At 47.4% G+C, this 20,545-nt stretch overlaps 3 non-coding genes across 3 annotated transcripts; all 3 read left to right on the forward strand.

Moving 5' to 3' along the window:
* The first annotated feature begins 265 nt into the window (after positions 1 to 265).
* Positions 266 to 337, forward strand: trnah-gug (transfer RNA histidin (anticodon GUG)). The gene has a single exon. It is a non-coding gene; the product is annotated as a tRNA-His (tRNA).
* A 6,261-nt stretch (positions 338 to 6,598) lies between these two features.
* Positions 6,599 to 6,670, forward strand: trnah-gug (transfer RNA histidin (anticodon GUG)). Its single transcript has one exon. It is a non-coding gene; the product is annotated as a tRNA-His (tRNA).
* Positions 6,671 to 17,815: 11,145 nt separating this feature from the next.
* trnah-gug (transfer RNA histidin (anticodon GUG)) lies at positions 17,816 to 17,887 on the forward strand. Its single transcript has one exon. It is a non-coding gene; the product is annotated as a tRNA-His (tRNA).
* Positions 17,888 to 20,545: the final 2,658 nt, after the last annotated feature.

The raw sequence follows: 20,545 nt of genomic DNA on the forward strand, positions 1-20,545 counted from the left end.
CAAATACCATATGTTTGAGACGAATATCGAATTTGCTATGTATTATATATTATAGCGGTTGCATAGTTATTTTTATAGAGCCTGGGTTAAAGTGTATATATCCTTGTTGCAGGAAAATTATTATGGAACCAAGTTTCAGGCATCAAAACTGTGTATCTACGAAAGTTGTAACTCGAGAGTCATACAGTGTGGGCCATGATAGGTTCCAAACATTTGCGACCTAGGGCATCGGCAGTTATAAGTTGCTTCAGCGGTAACGTGTGTCGCCGTGATCGTACAGTGGTTAGTACTCTGCGTTGTGGCCGCAGCAACCTCGGTTCGAATCCGCGTCACGGCAGTGATCAGTTGACGTATTTTTCTTAAATGAACGGATGAGTAATTCTCTGTGTGAAGCACTCTTTAAAACGGGTTCACAGCTGAGTGCATGCTTATGCTTCTGTTTGCTGCTCCAGAATTCAAACAGTTGTGAATGCGAGAATCTCCTCAGCTCCCGATTTTATATTTTAACTATCATCATCAAGCATACTCCTCCGGTTCTAGTCTTTTTTTAAGTCAAAACAGTCTCTCTCAATTTGCTGCATCAGCTTCTTCGGTCATCGCCCCAAAATGTTCATCTGTAGCAACGAAATACCCACTGAATCTTCTGTAAGGCGGAGAATAATCTTGATCTTGATAGTCACCCCATATAAATGAATTGGATCGGATTGGATTTGCTTATTGTCACGTGTACCGAGGTACATTGAAAAGTATTTTCCTGCGAGCAGCTCAATAGATCATGAAGTCCATTGGTAGAAAAGGGAAGAAAAGAAAATACATAATAGGGCAATGCAACATATACAATGGAACCACATACGCACTGGCATTGGATGAAGCATACAGGGTGTAGTGTTGATGAGGTAAGTCCATAAGAGGGTCATTTAGGAGTCTGGTGACAGTGGGGAAGAAGCTGCTTTTGAGTCTGTTCGTGCGTGTTCTCAGACGTCTGTATCTCCTGCCCGATGGAAGAAGTTGGAAGAGTGAGTACGCCGGGTGGGGTGGATCTTTGATTGTGCTGCCCGCTTTCCTCAGGCAGCGGGAGGTGTAGATGGAGTCAATGGTTGGGAGGCAGGTTCCTGTGATGGACTGGGCGGTGTTCACGATTCTCTGAAGTTTCTTGCCGTCCTGGACCGAGCAGTTGCCGTGCCAGGCTGTGATGCAGCCCGATAGGATGCTTTCTATGGTGCATCTGTAAGAGTTGCGCAGGGTTAATGTGGACATGCCGAATTTCCTTAGTTTCCTGAACAAGTATAGGTGCTGTTGTGCTTTCGTGGTGGTAGCGTCGACGTGGGTGGACCAGGACAGATTTTTGGAGCTGTGCACCTCAAGGAATTTCTAATTGGTAACCATCTCCACGATGGGTGTGTACAGTACTTTGCTTCCTGAAGTCAATGACCTGTTGTTTAGTGTTGCTGGCATTGAGGGAGAGATTGTTGTCGCTACACCACTCCACTAGGTTCTCTATCTTCCGCCTGTATTCTGACTCGTCGTTATTCGAGATCCTGCCCACTATGGTCGTACCGTCAGCAAACCTGTAGATAGAGTTCGAACCCAGTTTCGCTACGCAGTCGTCTGCGTACAGCGAGTAGAGTAGGAGGATAAGTACGCAGCCTTGAGGGGCACCGGTGTTGAGACCAACTGTGGAGGAGATGTTGTTGTTCATTCTTACTGATTGTGGTCTGTTGGTCAGAAAATCGAGGATCCAGTTGCAGGGTGGGAAGCCAAGTCCTAGGTTTTGGAGCTTTGATATGAGCGTGGCTGGGATTGTGGTGTTGAAGGCGGAGCTGTAGTCAATAGATAGGATTCTGATCTGGGAGTCCTTGCTTTCGAGATGCTGTAGGGATGAGTGTATACCTGACGTCTGGTCATGATGCAATGAGGATGAGTGGGCCTATCTTCTGGAAATAGAGCCAGTTGGCAGTGGAAAAAACGGAAATGAAGCGACACACGAAAATCAAGCACCAGTTTCGGAAATGTCGGGTAACACTTCGACAAACAGAATTCGGGGAGAACGAAGGCCGCTGGCGACTGATCAGCGACAGTCAAGACACATTTCACTTGTTTAGAATGATTCGAGAAATTAACATATATTTAGAAACTAAGAAAACTGTCCTTTCTGCACATCAGAAAAGACAGTTTCATTTTAGTTTCATTGCGAATATCTTGAGGCAGAAAATACAACAATGTCTCGAATGTAGAACCTGGAGGCGCCTTATGTGACACAAAGTCACCCTCGCTTGAAACACAGCCTCCGTTCTCTCTCCACAGATGCTGTCATACCTGCTGAGATTAACCAGCCTTTTGTGCTTTTGTTGCAGATTGGTGCATCAGCAAGAATTTGCTGATACGAAGACGACAAGATGAGACTGTTTCCATCATGATTTGAGTTGTTTATTCATACAGGAGCAGCATTTGTCGTCTCTGTGGCGCTATCGGTTAGCGAGTTCGGCTGTTAACCGAAAATTAGGTGGCTCGGTCCCACCCAGCGACGAGATATTATCCCACCCCCGGATGAAGTGTTTTTTGTACTTCGTCCCTCTGTGGGATCAAATCCACCCACCTTGGTGCTTTTTACATTTCATGCCACATTTATTTGATTTCTTTCCTCCAGTTCCAATATTAAACACGACACATTCTTTCATTCTGATTTCAAACAGTCAGTTCACATCTAAAGTGAATCAATATTCATTTGAATCACCAAAGAGAGACATTCACCCCAATAGCAACAGTGGGACGAATGGGGCCTAGAATTTTCTCTGTGGATCGAAGAGAGTGAGATGGTGAATTAGAGGCGCTCCAAAGTGCAACTGATACGTGGTCGGATAATTCAGCCGGGGAAATAGAGAGAGAGCTTGTTAGCACTGACAATATTCAGGAATGAGAGGAAAGGGATACAGGGTGAAATGGATTCAAGAAATCAGCAGCGGACGACGTGACCAAGTTTCTCGGTAGAATACCCGGAAGCCGGCATGTCGAACATGGCCAATCCTGCGAAACTTAATCTATGGAGAATCTGGCACACTTCAGCATGGCCAATCTACCGAACCTTCACATTTTTGGACTGTGGGAGGGACCTCGAGCAGGCACACACAGAAAACTGATTCAGACACCGGGAGAACGTCCAAATACCATATGTTTGAGACGAATATCGAATTTGCTATGTATTATATATTATAGCGGTTGCATAGTTATTTTTATAGAGCCTGGGTTAAAGTGTATATATCCTTGTTGCAGGAAAATTATTATGGAACCAAGTTTCAGGCATCAAAACTGTGTATCTACGAAAGTTGTAACTCGAGAGTCATACCGTGTGGGCCATGATAGGTTCCAAACATTTGCGACCGAGGGCATCGGCAGTTATAAGTTGCCTCAGCGGTAGCGTGTGGCGCCGTGATCGTATAGTGGTTAGTACTTTGCGTTGTGGCCGCAGCAACCTCGTTTCGAATCCGAGTCACGGCAGCGATCAGTTGACGTGTTTTTCTTAAATGAACGGATGAGTAATTCTCTGTGTGAAGCACTCTTTAAAACGGGTTCACAGCTAAGTGCATGCTTCTGCTTCTGTTTGATGCTCCAGAATTCAAACAGTTGTGAATGCGAGAATGTCCTCAGCTCCCGATTTTTTAATTTTAACTATCATCATCAAGCATACTCCTCCGGTTCTCGTCTTTTTGGAAGTGAAAACAGTCTCTCTCAATTTGCTGCATCAGCTGCTTCTGTCATCGCCCCAAAATGTTCATGTGTCGCCACCAAATACCCACTGAATCTTCTGTAAGGCGGAGAATAATCTTGATCTTGATAGTCTCCCCATATAAATGAATTGGATTGGATTTGCTTATTGTCACGTGTACCGAGGTACATTGGAAAGTATTTTTCTGCGAGCAGCTCAATAGATCTTGAAGTCCATTGGTAGAAAAGGGAAGAAAAGAAAATACATAATAGGGCAATGCAACATATACAATGGAACCACATACGCACTGGCATCGGATGAAGCATACAGGGTGTAGTGTTGATGAGGTAAGTCCATAAGAGGGTCATTTAGGAGTCTGGTGACAGTGGGGAAGAAGCTGCTTTTGAGTCTGTTCGTGCGTGTTCTCAGACGTCTGTATCTCCTGCCCGATGGAAGAAGTTGGAAGAGTGTGTACGCCGGGTGGGGTGGATCTTTGATTATGCTGCCCGCTTTCCTCAGGCAGCGGGAGGTGTAGATGGAGTCAATGGTTGGGAGGCAGGTTCCTGTGATGGACTGGGCGGTGTTCACGACTCTCTGAAGTTTCTTGCCGACCTGGACCGAGCAGTTGCCGCACCAGGCTGTGATGCTGCCCGATAGGATGCTTTCTATGGTGCATCTGTAAAGGTTGCTAAGTGTTAATGTGGACATGCCGAATTTCCTTTGTTTCCTGAACCAGTATAGCTGCTGTTGTGCTTTTGTGGTGGTCGCGTCGACGTGGGTGGTCCAGGACAGATCTTTGGAGCTGTGCACCTCAAGGAATTTCAAATTGGTAACCATCTCCACCTCGGCCCCGTTGATGCTCACAGGGGTGTGTACAGTACTTTGCTTCCTGAAGTCAATGACCAGCTGTTTACTGTTGCTGGCATTGAGGGAGAGATTGTTGTCGCTACACCACTCCACTAGGTTCTCTATCTCCCGCCTGTATTCTGACTCGTCGTTATTCGAGATCCTGCCCACTATGGTCGTATCGTCAGCAAACTTGTAGATAGAGTTGGAACCCAGTTTCGCCACGCAGTCGTCTGCGTACAGCGAGTAGATTAGGAGGATAGGTACGCAGCCTTGAGGGGCACCAGTGTTGAGAACAACTGTGGAGGAGATGTTGTTGTTCATTCTTACTGATTGTGGTCTGTTGGTCAGAAAATCGAGGATCCAGTTGCAGGGTGGAAAGCCAAGTCCTAGGTTTTGGAGCTTTTATATGAGCGTCGCTGGGATTGAGGTGTTGAAGGCGGAGCTGTAGTCAATAGATAGGAGTCTGATGTAGGAGTCCTTGCTTTCGAGATGCTCTAGGGATGAGTGTATACCTGACATCTGGTCATGATGCAATGAGGATTTGTGGGCCAATTTTCTGGAAATAGAGCCAGTTGGCAGTGGAGAAAACGGAAATGAAGCGAAACACGAAAATCAAGCACCAGTTTCGTGAATGTCGGGTAACACTTCGACAAACAGAATCCGGGGAGAACGAAGGCCGCTGGCGACTGATCAGCGACAGTCAAGACACATTTCCCTTGTTTAGAATGATTCGAGAAAGTAACAGATATTTAGAAACTAAGCAAACCGTCCTTACTGCACATCAGAAAAGACAGCTTAATTTTAGTTTCATTGCGAATATCTTGAGGCAGAAAATACAACAATGGCTCGAATGTAAAACCTGGAGGCGCGTTATGTGACACAAAGTCACCCTCGCTTGAAACACAGCCTCCGTTCTCTCTCCACAGATGCTGTCAGACCTACTGAGATTAACGAGCCTTTTGTGCTTTTGTTCCAGATTGGTGATTCAGCAAGAATTTGCTGTTACGAAGAGGACAAGATGAGACTGTTTCCATCATGATTTGAGTTGTTTATTCACGCCGGAACAGCATTTGTCGTCTCTGTGGCGCTATCGGTTAGCACGTTCGGCTGTTAACCGAAATTTAGGTGGTTCGATTCCACCCAGCGACGAGATATTATTCCACCCCCGGATGAAGTGTTTTTTGTACTTCGTCCCTCTGTGGGATCAAATCCACCCACCTTGGTGCTTTTTACATTTCATGCCACATTTATTTGATTTCTTTCCTCCGGTTCCAATATTAAACACGCCACATTCTTTCATTCTGATTTCAAACAATCACTTCACATCTAAAGTGAATCAATATTCATTTGAATTACCAGAGAGAAACATTCACCCCAATAGCAACACTGGGACGAATGGGGCCTTGAATTTTCTCTGTGGATCAAAGAGAGTGAGATGGTGAATTAGAGGCGCTCCAAAGTGCAACTGATACGTGGGTGGAGAATTCAGCCGGAGAAATAGAGAGAGAGCTTGTTAGCACTGAAAATATTCAGGAATGAGAGGAAAGGGATACAGGGTGAAATGGATTCAAAAAATCAGCAGCGGACGACGTGACCACGTTTCTCGGTAGAATACCCGGAACCCGGCATGTTGATCATGGCCAATCCAGCGAAACGTAATCTATGGACAATCTGGCACACTTCAGCATGGCCAATCTACCGAACCTTCACATTTTTGGACTGTGGGAGGGACCTCGAGCAGGCACACACAGAAAACTGATGCAGACACCGGGAGAACGTCCAAATACCATATGTTTGGGACGAATATCGAATTTGCTATGTATTATATATTATAGCGTTTGCATAGTTATTTTTATAGAGCCTGGGTTAAAGTGTATATATCCTTGTTGCAGGAAAAGTATTATGGAACCAAGTTTCAGGCATCAAAACTGTGCATCTACGAAAGTTGTAACTCGAGAGTCATACAGTGTGGGCCATGATAGGTTCCAAACAGTTGACGACCTAGTGCATCGACAGTTATATCTTTTCTCAGCGGTAACGTGTGGCGCCGTGATCGTATAGTGGTTAGTACTCTGCGTTGTGGCCGCAGCAACCTCGGTTCGAATCCGAGTCACGGCAGTGATCAGTTGACGTGTTTTTCCCAAATTAACGGATGAGTAATTCTCAGTGTGAAGCACTCTTTAAAACGGGTTCACAGCTGAGTGCATGTTTCTGCTTCTGTTTGATGCTCCTGGATTCAAACAGTTGTGAATGCGAGAATCTCCTCAGCTCCCGATTTTATATTTTAACTGTCATCATCAAGCATACTCCTCCGGTTCTAGTCTTTTTGGAAGTGAAAACAGTCTCTCTCAATTTGCTGCATCAGCTTCTTCGGTCATTGCCCCAAAATGTTCATGTGTCGCAACCAAATACCCACTGAATCTTCTGTAAGGCGGAGAATAATCTTGATCTTGACAGTCTCCCCATATAAATGAATTGGAATGAATTGGATTGGATTTGCTTATTGTCACGTGTACCGAGGCACAGTGAAAAGTATTTTTCAGCGAGCAGCTCAATAGATCATTAAGTCCATTGGAAGGAAAGGGAAGAAAAGAAAATACATAATAGGGCAATGCAACATATACAATGTAACTACATACGCACTGGCATCGGATGAGGCATACAGGGTGTAGTGTTAATGAGGTAAGTCCATAAGAGAGTCATTTAAGAGTCGGGTGACAGTGGGGAAGAAGCTGCTTTTGAGTCTGTTCGTGCGTGTTCACATACGTCTGTATCTCCTGCCGGATGGAAGAAGTTGGAAGAGTGAGTACGCCGAGTGGGATGGATCTTTGATTATGCTGCCCGCTTTCCTCAGGCAGCGGGAGGTGATGATGGAGTCAGTGGTTGGGAGGCAGGTTCCTGTGATAGACTGGGCAGTGTTCACGACGCTCTGAACTTTCTTGCCGTCCTGGACCTAGCAGTTGCCGTACCATCTGTGATGCAGCCTGATAGGTTGCTTTCTATGGTGCATCTGTAAAAGATGCTAAGGGTTAATGTGGACATGCCGAATTTCCTTGCGGGGCACTGGTTTTGAGAACAACTGTGGAGAAGATGTTTTTAAAAAATATATATTTTATTGAAATTTTTCATTCACAATTTTTTCCCCTTACACATCAAACAAAAAGAAAAGTTAACAGTACAAGTAACATGATAACTACAATCTAATAAGGAGTAACTAACTAACATGGTAAACTAACCAAATAACATAAAATGAAACTTCCCCCCCCCCTCCCTTCCCCCCCTCCCCCCTGGGTTGCTGCTGCTGGTCATCTATCTTCCCTCTAACATTCCGCTAGGTAGTCGAGGAACGGTTGCCACCGTCTGGTGAACCCTTGAGCCCATCCTCTCAGCGCAAACTTAATCTGCTCCAGTTTTATGAACCCCGCCATATCGTTTATTCAGGCCTCCAGTCTCGCTTCCTTCCACATGAGTAAAATCCTACGCCGGGCTACTAGGGACGCAAAGGCCACGACATCGGCCTCTTTCGCCTCCTGCACTCCCAGCTCATCTGCAACTCCAAATAAAGCTAACCCCCAGGCTGGTTTGACCCGGACCTTCACCACCTTCAAGATCACTCCCGTCACTCCCCTCCAATACCCCTCCAGTGCCGGACACAACCAAAACATATGCGTGTGGTTTGCCGGGCTTCCGCCGCACCTCCCACACTTGTCCTCCACTCCGAAGAACCTGCTCAACCTTGCTCCCGTTATGTGTGCTCTATGCAGCACCTTAAATTGAATCAGGCTAAGCCTGGCACACGAGGAAGAGGAATTTACCCTGCTTAGGGCATCAGCCCACAGACCCTCCTCTATCTCCTCCCCGAGCTCTTCTTCCCATTTTCCTTTCAGTTCGCCCACCGGCTCCTCCCCCTCTTCTCTCATCTCTCGGTATATCTCTGACACCTTGCCCTCCCCGACCCACACCCCCGAGAGCATTCTATCCTGGATCCCCTGTGTCGGGAGCAATGGAAATTCCCTCACCTGTTGTCTTGTGAACGCCCTCACCTGCATATACCTAAAGAAGTTTCCCCGGGGCAACTTATACTTTTCCACCAACGCACCCAAGCTCGCAAACGTCCCGTCTATAAATAAATCTCCCACCCTCCTAATTCCCAACTGGTGCCAGCTCTTGAATCCTCCATCCATTCTCCCTGGGGCAAACCTATGGTTGTTCCTAATTGGGGACCCCACCAAGGCTCCCAGCACACCTCTCTGTCGCCTCCATTGTCCTCAAATATTTAATGTTGCCGCCACCACTGTGTTTGTGGTAAATTATTTTGGTGAGAACGGTAGTGGCGCCGTCACCAGCGCCTCTAGACTCGTCCCTTTACAGGACTTCCTCTCTAATCTTTTCCACGCCACTCCCTCTCCTTCTATCATCCATTTACGGATCATCGCCACATTGGCGGCCCAGTAGTAGTCGCCCAAATTCGGCAGCGCCAGTCCCCCTCTGACTCTACTACGTTGTAAGAACCCCCTCCTTACCCTCGGAACTTTCCCTGCCCACACGAAGCTCGCGATGCTCCTGTCTTTTCTTTTAAAGAAGGCCTTAGTGATCAGTATAGGGAGACATTGGAATACAAATAGGAACCTCGGGAGGACCATCATCTTAATTGCCTGCACTCTGCCCGCCAGTGACAGTGGCTGCATGTCCCACCTCTTGCAGTCCTCTTCCATTTGTTCCACCAGTCGTGTCAGATTAAGTCTGTGCAATGTTCCCCAGCTCCTGGCTATCTGAATCCCCAGGTATCGAAAGTTTCTTTCCACTCTCCTTAAAGGCAGGCCATCTATCCCTCTACTCTGGTCCCCAGGGTGTATCACAAAAAGTTCACTCTTTCCCATGTTAAGCCTATATCCCGAGAAATCTTCTAACTCCCTCAATGTCTGCATGACCTCTGTCATCCCCCCCCACTGGGTCCGTCACATACAGCAGTAGGTCATCCGCGTAGAATGACACTCGGTGTTCTTCTCCCCCTCTAATCACCCCTCTCCATTTTCTGGAGTCTCTCAGCGCCATGGCCAGTGGTTCAATTGCCAACACGAACAGTAATGGAGATAGCGGGCATCCCTGTCTTGTTCCCCTGTATAGTCGGAAATACTCCGATCTTTGCCGACCCATGACCAGACTTGCCGTTGGGGCCCCATAGAGGAGTTTGACCCAGCTAACAAACCTGTCCCCGAACCCGAAACTCCTCAGCACCTCCTATAGATACTCCCACTCCACCCTATCAAATGCCTTCTCTGCATCCATTGTCGCCACTATCTCTGCCTCCCCCTCTGCTGGGGGCATCATTATCACCCCTAATAGCCATCGCACGTTGACATTTAGTTGTCTCCCCTTTACGAATCCTGTCTGGTCTTCGTGCACCACCCCCGGGACACAGTCCTCTATCCTCGCTGCCAGCACCTTTGCTAGCAATTTGGCGTCCACATTTAGTAGTGAAATAGGCCTATAGGACCCGCACTGCAGCGGATCGTTATCCCGCTTCAAAATTAGCGATATCATCGCCTCCGACATTGTCGGGGGTAGAGTTCCCCCTTCCCTGGCCTCGTTAAAAGTCCCCACCAACAGCGGGGCCAGCATGTCCACATATTTTCTATAAAATTCCACCGGGAACTCATCTGGTCCCGGGGCCTTCCCTGCCTGCATATTCCCCATCCCCTTGGTAACCTCGACCACCCCAATTGGTGCCCCCAGGCCTTCCACCTCCTGCTCCTCCACCCATGGAACCTTAATTTGTCCAAAAGCTGCCACGGCTCTTCTTTTCCCTCCGGCGGTTGGGACCTATAAAGTCTTTCGTAAAAAGTCTTAAACACCTCGTTTATCTTCCCTGCTCTCCGCACCGTAGCTCCCTTTTCGTCTCTAATTCCCCCTATCTCCCTCGCCGCTGTCCTCTTTCACAGCTGATGGGCCAACAGGCGACTAGCCTTTTCCCCATATTCATATCTCATCCCCTGTGCCTTCCTCCACTGCACCTCCGCCCTCCTAGTGGTCAGCAGGTCGAACTCCGTCTGGAGTCGTCGTCGCTCCCTGTATAGTCCCTCCTCCGGGGCCTCTGCATATTCTTTATCCACCCTTAAAATCTCCCCCAGTAATCTTTCCCTTTCCTTGGCCTCTGTTTTCCCTTTATGGGCCCTGATGGAGATCAGCTCTCCTCTGACCACCGCCTTTAGTGCTTCCCATACCACTCCCACTCGGACCTCCCCGTCGTCATTGGCCTCCAGGTATCTCTCGATACATCCCCGCACCCTCCCTCATCCGCCAACAATCCCACATCTAATCGCCAGAGTGCACGCTGCTCCCTCTCCTCTCCTAGTTCTAGGTCCACCCAATGTGGGGCATGATCTGAGATAGCTATGGCTGAATACTCAATTTATTCCACCCTCGAGATCAACGACCTTCACAAAACAAAAAAATCTATCCGGGAGTACACCTTGTGAACATGGGAGAAGAAGGAGAACTCTCTGGCCTTCGGTCTAACAAATCGCCATGGATCCACTCCCCCCCATTTGGTCCATAAACCCCTTAAGCACCTTGGCCGCTGCCGGCCTTCTTCCGGTCTTAGATCTAGATCTATCTAACCCTGGGTCCAGCACGGTGCTGAAGTCTCCCCCCATTATCAAGTTTCCTACCTCCAGGTCCGGGATACATCCCAGCATCCGCTTCATGAATCCCGCATCATCCCAATTCGGGGCATATACGTTAACCAACACGACCTCCGTTCCCTCCAGTCTGCCACTCACCATCACATATCTGCCCCCTTCCTGTGTCGACTAGCCATCACCCTATCTATGCCAGTCCCACGTCCCGATTCCGCGCTCCCACCCGTTCCCCAGGTGGCGCATTCCAGCCCCGATCACCCTTTCTTTAACCAGTTCCTCTTTGATTTCTGCAGCAGCAACCCAGTTATCCTTCCCCCCTCCCCCCCCCGCTAGATCCTCATCTAGCGTGATTGCTCCCCCCATATTACTTCCGAAAGTCAGCTGACTTCAACTGACCCTGGCTTCTCCCACTCACTCTTTGACCCCCCCTGTGTGGGGAAATCCCATCTACCTTGTGCCTATCTTCCCGCCATCACCTTTCTGGCGCGGGAACAAGGACAGTAGGCCCCATATTCTCTGTAGTTGTCCCGCCCCTTGTGACGCAGCTCCCTCTACCGCCCCTCTCCCATTCCTCATCCCCTGCCTAGGTCTCTTCTTTCCCCACACCGGCGCCCACATTTCTTAGTGTCCTCCCTTTCCCAATTTACATCCCAAAATACATCGACAGTGTCATTTCCCCTCTAAGATCAGTCCCTCAGTTCCAATCCAGTTTCTCGTCTTTAATAAAGGTCCATGCTTCTTCCGCCGTTTCGAAGTAGTGATGTCTCTCCTGGTACGTGACCCATAGTCGCGCCGGCTGCAGCATCCCGAACTTCACCTTCTTCTTGTGTAGCACCTCCTTGGCTCGATTAAAAATCACCCTCCTTCTCGCCACCTCCGCAGTCCAATCCTTGTACACCCGTACCACCGCATTCTCCCATCTACTACTCCGTACCTTTTTGGCCAATCTCAGAACCACTTCTCTATCATTGAAGCGATGAAATCGCACGATTGTCGCCCTAGGTGGTTCTCCCGCCTTTGGTCTCCTCGCAGGGACCCGATGAGCCCCATCCACATCCAAGGGGCCCGAAGGGGCCTCAGCTCCCATCAGCGAGCTTAGCATCGTGCTCACGTAAGCCCCGCAGTCCGCTCCTTCCACTCCCTCGGGGAGACCCAGGATCCGAAGGTTCTTCCTTTGTGCTCTGTTTTCTAGGGCCTCAATCCTTTCAATGCACTTTTTGTGGAGCGCCTCGTGCGTCTGTGTTTTGACCGCCAGGCCCAGGATCTCGTCTTCATTATCCGTCACCTTCTGCTCCACCACGCGGAGCTCCGTCTCCTGGGTCCTTTGTGCCTCCTTAAGCGCCTCAATTGACTGAAGCATCGGGGTCAGCACCTCCTTCTTAAGTAGCTCCACATACCTTCTTAAGAATTCGTCTTGATCGGGCCCCCATGTCACCTGGGCTTTCTCCGCCGCCATCTTGCTTCTTTTTTCCTCCTGTCCCTATCCTCGAGGATTCTTCGCGATGTAGCCACCTCCGCCGATATTCTTCTCTTTCGTTGGGGGGGGGGGGGACTCCCTGTTAACTCACCCCACACCGGGTTTCGTCCTGAAAAAATTCCCCGTTGGGGCTCTTAAAAGAGCCCGAAGGTCCGTTTGAGCTGGAGCCGCCGAAACGTGAGGCTTAGCTGGGCATCGCCGCAACCAGAAGTCCCGAGAAGATGTTGTTGTTCATTCTTACTGATTGTGGTCTGTTGGTCAGCAAATCGAGGATCCAGTTGCAGGGTGGAAAGCCAAGTCCTAGGTTTTGGAGCTTTGCTGTGAGCGTGGCTGGGATTGTGGTGTTGAAGGCGGAGCTGTAGTCAATAGATCGGAGTCTGATGTTGGAGTCCTTGCTTTCGAGATGCTCTAGGGATGAGTGTATACCTGACATCTGGTCATGATGCAATGAGGATGAGTGGGCCAATTTTCTGGAAATAGAGCCAATTGGCAGTGGAGAAAACGGAAATGAAGCGACACACGAAAATCAAGCACCAGTTTCGTGAATGTCGGGTAACATTTCGACAAACAGAATCCGGGGAGAACGAAGGCCGCTGGCGACTGATCAGCGACAGTCAAGACACATTTCCCTTGTTTAGAATGATTCGAGAAATTAACATATATTTAGAAACTAAGAAAACTGTCCTTACTGCACATAAGAAAAGACAGTTTCATTTTAGTTTCATTGCAAATATTTTGAGGCAAAAAATACCAAAATGGCTCGAATGTAGAACCTGGAGGCGCGTTATGTGACACAAAGTCACCCTCGCTTGAAACACAGCCTCCGTTCTCTCTCCACAGATGCTGTCATACCTGCTGAGATTGACCAGCCTTTTGCGCTTTTGTTCCAGATTGGTGCATCAGCAAGAATTTGCTGTTACGAAGAGGACAAGATGAGACTGTTTCCATCATGATTTGAGTTGTTTATTCATGCAGCAACAGCGTTTTCCGTTTCTGTGGCAGCTGTCGGTTAACACTTTCGGCTGTTAGCCGAATAATTGGTGGTTCGATTCCACGCAGAAACGAGATGTTGTCCCACCCCCGGATGAAGTGTTTTTTGTACTTCGTCCCTCTGTGGGATCAAATCCACCCACCTGGGTGCTTTTTACATTTCATACCACATTTATTTGATTTCTTTCCTCCTGTTCCAATATTAAACCCGCCAAATTCTGTCATTCTGATTTCAAACAGTCAGTTCACATCTAAAGTGAATCATTATTCATTTGAATTACCGGAGAGAGACATTCACCCCAACAGCAGCAGTGGGACGAAAGGGGCCTAGATTTTTCTCTGTGGATCTAAGAGAGTGAGATGGTGAATTAGAGGCGCTCCAAAGTGCAACTGATACGTGGGCGGAGAATTCAGCCGGGGAAATAGAGACAGAGCTTGTTAGCACTGACAATAATCAGGAATGAGAGAAAAGGAATACGGGGTGAAATGGATTCAAAAAGTCAGCAGCGGACGACGAGACCAAGTTTCTCGGTAGAATAACCGGAACCCGGCATGTTGATCATGGCCAATCCAGCGAAACGTAATCTATGGACAATCTGGCACACTTCAGCATGGCCAATCTACCGAACCTTCTCATTTTTGGACTGTGGGAAGGACCTCGATCAGGCACACACAGAAAACTCATGCAGACACCGGGAGAACGTCCAAATTCCATATGTTTGGGACGAATATCGAATTTGCTATGTATTATATATTATAGCAGTTGCATAGTTATTTTTATAGAGCCTGGGTTAAAGTGTATATATCCTTGTTGCAAGAAAATTATTATGGAACCAAGTTTCAGGCATCAAAACTGTGTATCTACGAAAGTTGTAACTCGAGAGTCGTACAGTGTGGGCCATGATAGGTTCCAAACAGTTGACGACCGAGGGCATCGACAGTTATAGCTTGCCTCGGCGGTAACGTGTAGCGCCGTGATCGTCTAGGAGTTAACACTCTGCGTTGTGGCCGCAGCAACCTCGGTTCGAGTTCCAGTCACGGCAGTGATCAATTGACGTGTTTTTCTTAAATGAACGGATGAGAAATTCTCTGTGTGAAGCACTCTTTAAAACGGGTTCACGGCTGAGTGCATGCTTTTGCTTCTGTTTGATGCTCCAGAATTCAAACAGTTGTGAAAGCGAGAATGTCCTCAGCTCCCGATTTTATATTTTAACTATCATCATCAAGCATACATCTCCGGTTCTAGTCTTTTTGGAAGTGAAAACAGTCTCTCTCAATAGGCGGCATCAGCTTCTTCGGTCATCGCCCCAAAATGTTCATGTGTCGCAACCAAATACCCACTGAATCTTCTGTAAGGCGGAGAATAATCTTGATCTTGATAGTCTCCCCATATAAATGAATTGGATTGGATTGGATTGGATTTGCTTATTGTCACGTGTACCGAGGTACATTGAAAAGTATTTTTCTGCGAGCAGCTCAATAGGTCATGAAGTCCATTGGTAGAAAAGGGAAGAAAAGAAAATATTTAATAGGGCAATGCAACATATACAATGTAACTACATACGCACTGGCATCGGATGAAGCATACAGGGTGCAGTGTTAATGAGGTAAGTCCATAAGAGGGTCATTTAGGAGTCTGGTGACAGTGGGGAAGAAGCTGCTTTTGTGTCTGTTCGTGCGTGTTCTCAGACGTCTGTATCTCCTGCCCGATGGAAGAAGTTGGAAGAGTGAGTACGCCGGGTGGGGTGGATCTTTGATTATGCTGCCCGCTTTCCTCAGGCAGCGGGAGGTGTAGATGGAGTCAATGGTTGGGAGGCAGGTTCCTGTGATGGACTGGGCGGTGTTCACGACGCTCTGAAGTTTCTTGCCGTCCTGGACCGAGCAGTTGCCGTACCAGGCTGTGATGCAGCCCGATAGGATGCTTTCTATGGTGCATCTGTAAAAGTTGCTAAGGGTTAATGTGGACATGCCGAATTTCCTTAGTTTCCTGAACAAGTATAGGTGCTGTTGTGCTTTCGTGGTGGTAGCGTCGACGTGGGTGGACCAGGACAGATCTTTGGAGCTGTGCACCTCAAGGAATTTCAATTTGGTGACCATCTCCACCTCGGCCCCGTTGATGCTCACAGGGGTGTGTACAGTACTTTGCTTCCTGAAGTCAATGAACAGCTGTTTAGTGTTGCTGGCATTGAGGGAGAGATTGTTGTCGCTACACCACTCCACTAGGTTCTCTATCTCCCGCCTGTATTCTGACTCGTCGTTATTCGACATCCTGCCCACTATTGTCGTATCGTCAGCAAACTTGTCGATAGAGTTGGAACCCAGTTTCGCCACGCAGTCGTCTGCGTACAGCGAGTAGAGTAGGAGGATAGGTACGCAGCCATGAGGGGCACCGGTGTTGAGAACAACTGTGCAGGAGATGTTGTTGTTCATTCTTACTGATTGTGGTCTGTTGGTCAGAAAATCGAGGATCCAGTTGCAGGGTGGAAAGCCAAGTCCTAGGTTTTGGAGCTTTGATATGAGCGTGGCTGGGATTGTGGTGTTGAAGGCGGAGCTGTAGTCAATAGATAGGAGTCTGATGTAGGAGTCCTTGCTTTCGAGATGCTCTCGGTATGAGTGTATACCTGACATCTGGTCATGATGCAATGAGGATGCGTGGGCCAATTTGCTGGAAATAGAGCCAGTTGGCAGTGGAGAAAACGGAAATGAAGCGACACACGAAAATCAAGCACCAGTTTCGTGAATGTCGGGTAACACTTCGATAAACAGAGTCCGGGGAGAACGAAGGCCGCTGGCGACTGATCAGCGACAGTCAAGACACATTTCCCTTGTTTAGAATGATTCGAGAAATTAACAGATATTTAGAAACTAAGAAAACTGTCCTTACTGCACATCAGAAAAGACAGTTTCATTTTAGTTTCAATGCGAATATCTTGAGGCAGAAAATACAACAGTGGCTCGAATGTAGAACCTGGAGGCGCGTTATGTGACACAAAGTCACCCTCGCTTGAAACACAGCCTCCGTTCTCTCTCCACAGATGCTGTCATACCTGCTGAGATTAACCAGCCTTTTGTGCTTTTGTTCCAGATTGGTGCATCAGCAAGTATTTGCTGTTACGAAGAGGACAAGATGAGACTGTTTCTATCATGATTTGAGTTGTTTATTCATGCAGGAACAGCATTTGCCTTTTCTGTGGCGCTATCGGTTAGCACGTTCGGCTGTTAACCGAAAATCATGTGGTTCGATTCCACCCAGCGACGAGATATTATCCCATCCCCGGATGAAGTGCTTTTTGTACATCGTCCCGCTGTGGGATCAAATGCACCCACCTTGGTGCTTTTTTCATTTCATGCCACATTTATTTGATTTCGTTCCTCCGGTTCCAATATTAAACACGCCACATTCTTTCATTCTGATTTCAAACAGTCAGTTCACATCTAAAGTGAATCAATATTCATTTGAATTACCAAAGAGAGACATTCACCCCAATAGCAACAGTGGGACGAATGGGGCCTAGAATTTTCTCTGTGGATCAAAGAGAGTGAGATGGTGAATTAGAGGCGCTCCAAAGTGCAACTGATACGTGGTCGGATAATTCAGCCGGGGAAATAGAGAGAGAGCTTGTTAGCACTGACAATATTCAGGAATGAGAGGAAAGGGATACAGGGTGAAATGGATTCAAGAAATCAGCAGCGGACGACGTGACCAAGTTTCTCGGTAGAATACCCGGAACCCGGCATGTTGATAAAGGCCAATCCTGCGAAACTTAATCTATGGACAATCTGGCACACTTCAGCATGGCCAATCTACCGAACCTTCACATTTTTGGACTGTGGGAGGGACCTCGAGTAGGCACACACAGAAAACTGATGCAGACACCGGAAGAACGTCCAAATGCCATATGTTTGAGACGAATATCGAATTTGCTATGTATTATATATTATAGCGGTTGCATAGTTATTTTTATAGAGCCTGGGTTAAAGTGTATATATCCATGTTGCAGGAAAATTATTATGGAACCAAGTTTCAGGCATCAAAACTGTGTATCTACGAAAGTTGTAACTCGAGAGTCATACAGTGTGGGCCATGATAGGTTCCAAACAGTTGACGACCTAACGCATCGCCAGTCATAGCTTGCCTCAGCGGTAAAGTGTGGCGCCGTGATCGTATAGTGGTTAGTACTCTGCGTTGTGGCCGCAGCAACCTCGGTTCAAATCCGAGTCATGGCAGTGACCAGTTGACCTGTTTTTCTTAAATGAACGGATGAGTAATTCTCTGTGTGAAGCACTCTTTAAAACGGGTTCACAGCTGAGTGCATGCTTCTGCTTCGGTTTGATGCTCCAGAATTCAAACAGTTGTGAATGCGAGAATGTCCTCAGCTCCCGATTTTATATTTTAACTATCATCATCAAGCATACTCCTCCGGTTCTAGTCTTTTTGGAAGTGAAAACAGTCTCTCTCAATTTGCTGCATCAGCTTCTTCGATAATCGCCCCAATATGTTCATGTGTCGCAACCAAATACCCACTGAATCTTCTGTGAGGCGGAGAATAATCTTGATCTTGATAGTCTCCCCATATAAATGAATTGGATTGGATTGAATTGGATTTGCTTATTGTCACGTGTACCGAGGTACATTGAAAAGTATTTTTTTTCTGCGAGCAGCTCAATAGATCATGAAGTCCATTGGTAGAAAAGGGAAGAAAAGAAAATATTTAATAGGGCAATGCAACATATACAATGTAACTATATACGCACTGGCATCGGATGAAGCATACAGGGTGCAGTGTTAATGAGGTAAGTCCATAAGAGGGTCATTTAGGAGTCTGGTGACAGTGGGGAAGAAGCTGCTTTTGAGTCTGTTCGTGCCTGTTCTCAGACGTCTGTATCCCCTGCCCGATGGAAGAAGTTGGAAGAGTGAGTACGCCGGGTGGGGTGGATCTTTATTATGCTGCCCGCTTTCCTCAGGCAGCGGGAGGTGTAGATGGAGTCAATGGTTGGGAGGCAGGTTCCTGTGATGGACTGGGCGGTGTTCACGACGCTCTGAAGTTTCTTGCCGTCCTGGACCGAGCAGTTGCCGTACCAGGCTGTGATGCAGCCCGATAGGATGCTTTCTATGGTGCATCTGTAAAAGCTGCTAAGGTTAATGTGGACATGCCGAATTTCCTTAGTTTCCTGAACAAGTATAGGTGCTGTTGTGCTTTCGTGGTGGTAGCGTCGACGTGGGTGGACCAGGACAGATCTTTGGAGCTGTGCACCTCAAGGAATTTCAAATTGGTTACCATCTCCAGCTCGGCCCCGTTGATGCTCACAGGGGTGTGTACAGTACTTTGCTTCCTGAAGTCAATGAACAGCTGTTTAGTGTTGCTGGCATTGAGGGACAGATTGTTGTCGCTACACCACTCCACTAGGTTCTCTATCTCCCGCCTGTATTCTAACTCGTCGTTATTCGAGACCATGCCCACTATTGTCGTATCGTCAGCAAACTTGTAGATAGAGTTGGAACCCAGTTTCGCCACGCAGTCGTCTGCGTACTGCGAGTAGAGTAGGAGGATAAGTCTGCAGCCATGAGGGGCAACGGTGTTGAGAACAACTGTGGAGGAGATGTTGTTGTTCATTCTTACTGATTGTGGTCTGTTGGTCAGAAAATCGAGGATCCAGTTGCAGGGTGGAAAGCTAAGTCCTAGGTTTTGGCGCTTTGATATGAGCGTAGCTGGGATTGTGGTGTTGAAGGCGGAGCTGTAGTCAATAGACAGGAGTCTGATGTAGGAGTCCTTGCTTTCGAGATGCTCTAGGGATGAGTGTATACCTGACATCTGGTCATGATGCAATGAGGATGAGTGGGCCAATTTTCTGGAAATAGAGCCAGTTGGCAGTGGAGAAAACGGAAATGAAGCGACACACGAAAATCAAGTACCAGTTTCGTGAATGTCGGGTAACACTTCGACAATCAGAATCCGGGGAGAACGAAGGCCACTGGCGACTGATCAGCGACAGTCAAGACACATTTCCCTTGTTTAGAATGATTCGAGAAATTAACAGATATTTAGAAACTAAGAAAACTGTCCTTACTGCACATCAGAAAAGACAGTTTCATTTTAGTTTCATTGCGAATATCTTGAGGCAGAAAATACAACAATGACTCGAATGTAGAACCTGGAGGCGCCTTATTTGACACAAAGTCACCCTCGCTTGAAACACAGCCTCCGTTCTCTCTCCACAGATGCTGTCATACCTGCTGAGATTAACCAGCCTTTTGTGCTTTTGTTCCAGATTGGTGCATCAGCAAGAATTTGCTGTTACGAAGAGGACAAGATGAGACTGTTTCCATCATGATTTGAGTTGTTTATTCATGCAGGAACAGCATTTGTCTTTTCTGTGGCGCTATCGGTTAGCACGTTCGGCTGTTAACCGAAAATCAGGTGGTTCGATTCCACCCAGCGACGAGATATTATCCCACCCCCGGATGAAGTGCTTTTTATACATCGTCCGTCTGTGGGATCAAATCCACCCACCTTGGTGCTTTTTACATTTCATGCCACATTTATTTGATTTCTTTCCTCCGGTTCCAATATTAAACACGCCACATTCTTTCATTCTGATTTCAAACAGTCAGTTCACATCTAAAGTGAATCAATATTCATTTGAATGACCAAAGAGAGACATTCACCCCAATAGCAACAGTGGGACGAATGGGGCCTAGAATTTTCTCTGTGGATCGAAGAGAGTGAGATGGTGAATTAGAGGCGCTCCAAAGTGCAACTGATACGTGGTCGGATAATTCAGCCGGGGAAATAGAGAGAGAGCTTGTTAGCACTGACAATATTCAGGAATGAGAGGAAAGGGATACAGGGTGAAAAGGATTCAAGAAATCAGCAGCGGACGACG

The sequence above is a fragment of the Scyliorhinus torazame genome, chromosome 14, assembly GCF_047496885.1.
Source record: "Scyliorhinus torazame isolate Kashiwa2021f chromosome 14, sScyTor2.1, whole genome shotgun sequence".
NCBI classification, from domain to species: Eukaryota; Metazoa; Chordata; class Chondrichthyes; order Carcharhiniformes; family Scyliorhinidae; genus Scyliorhinus; species Scyliorhinus torazame.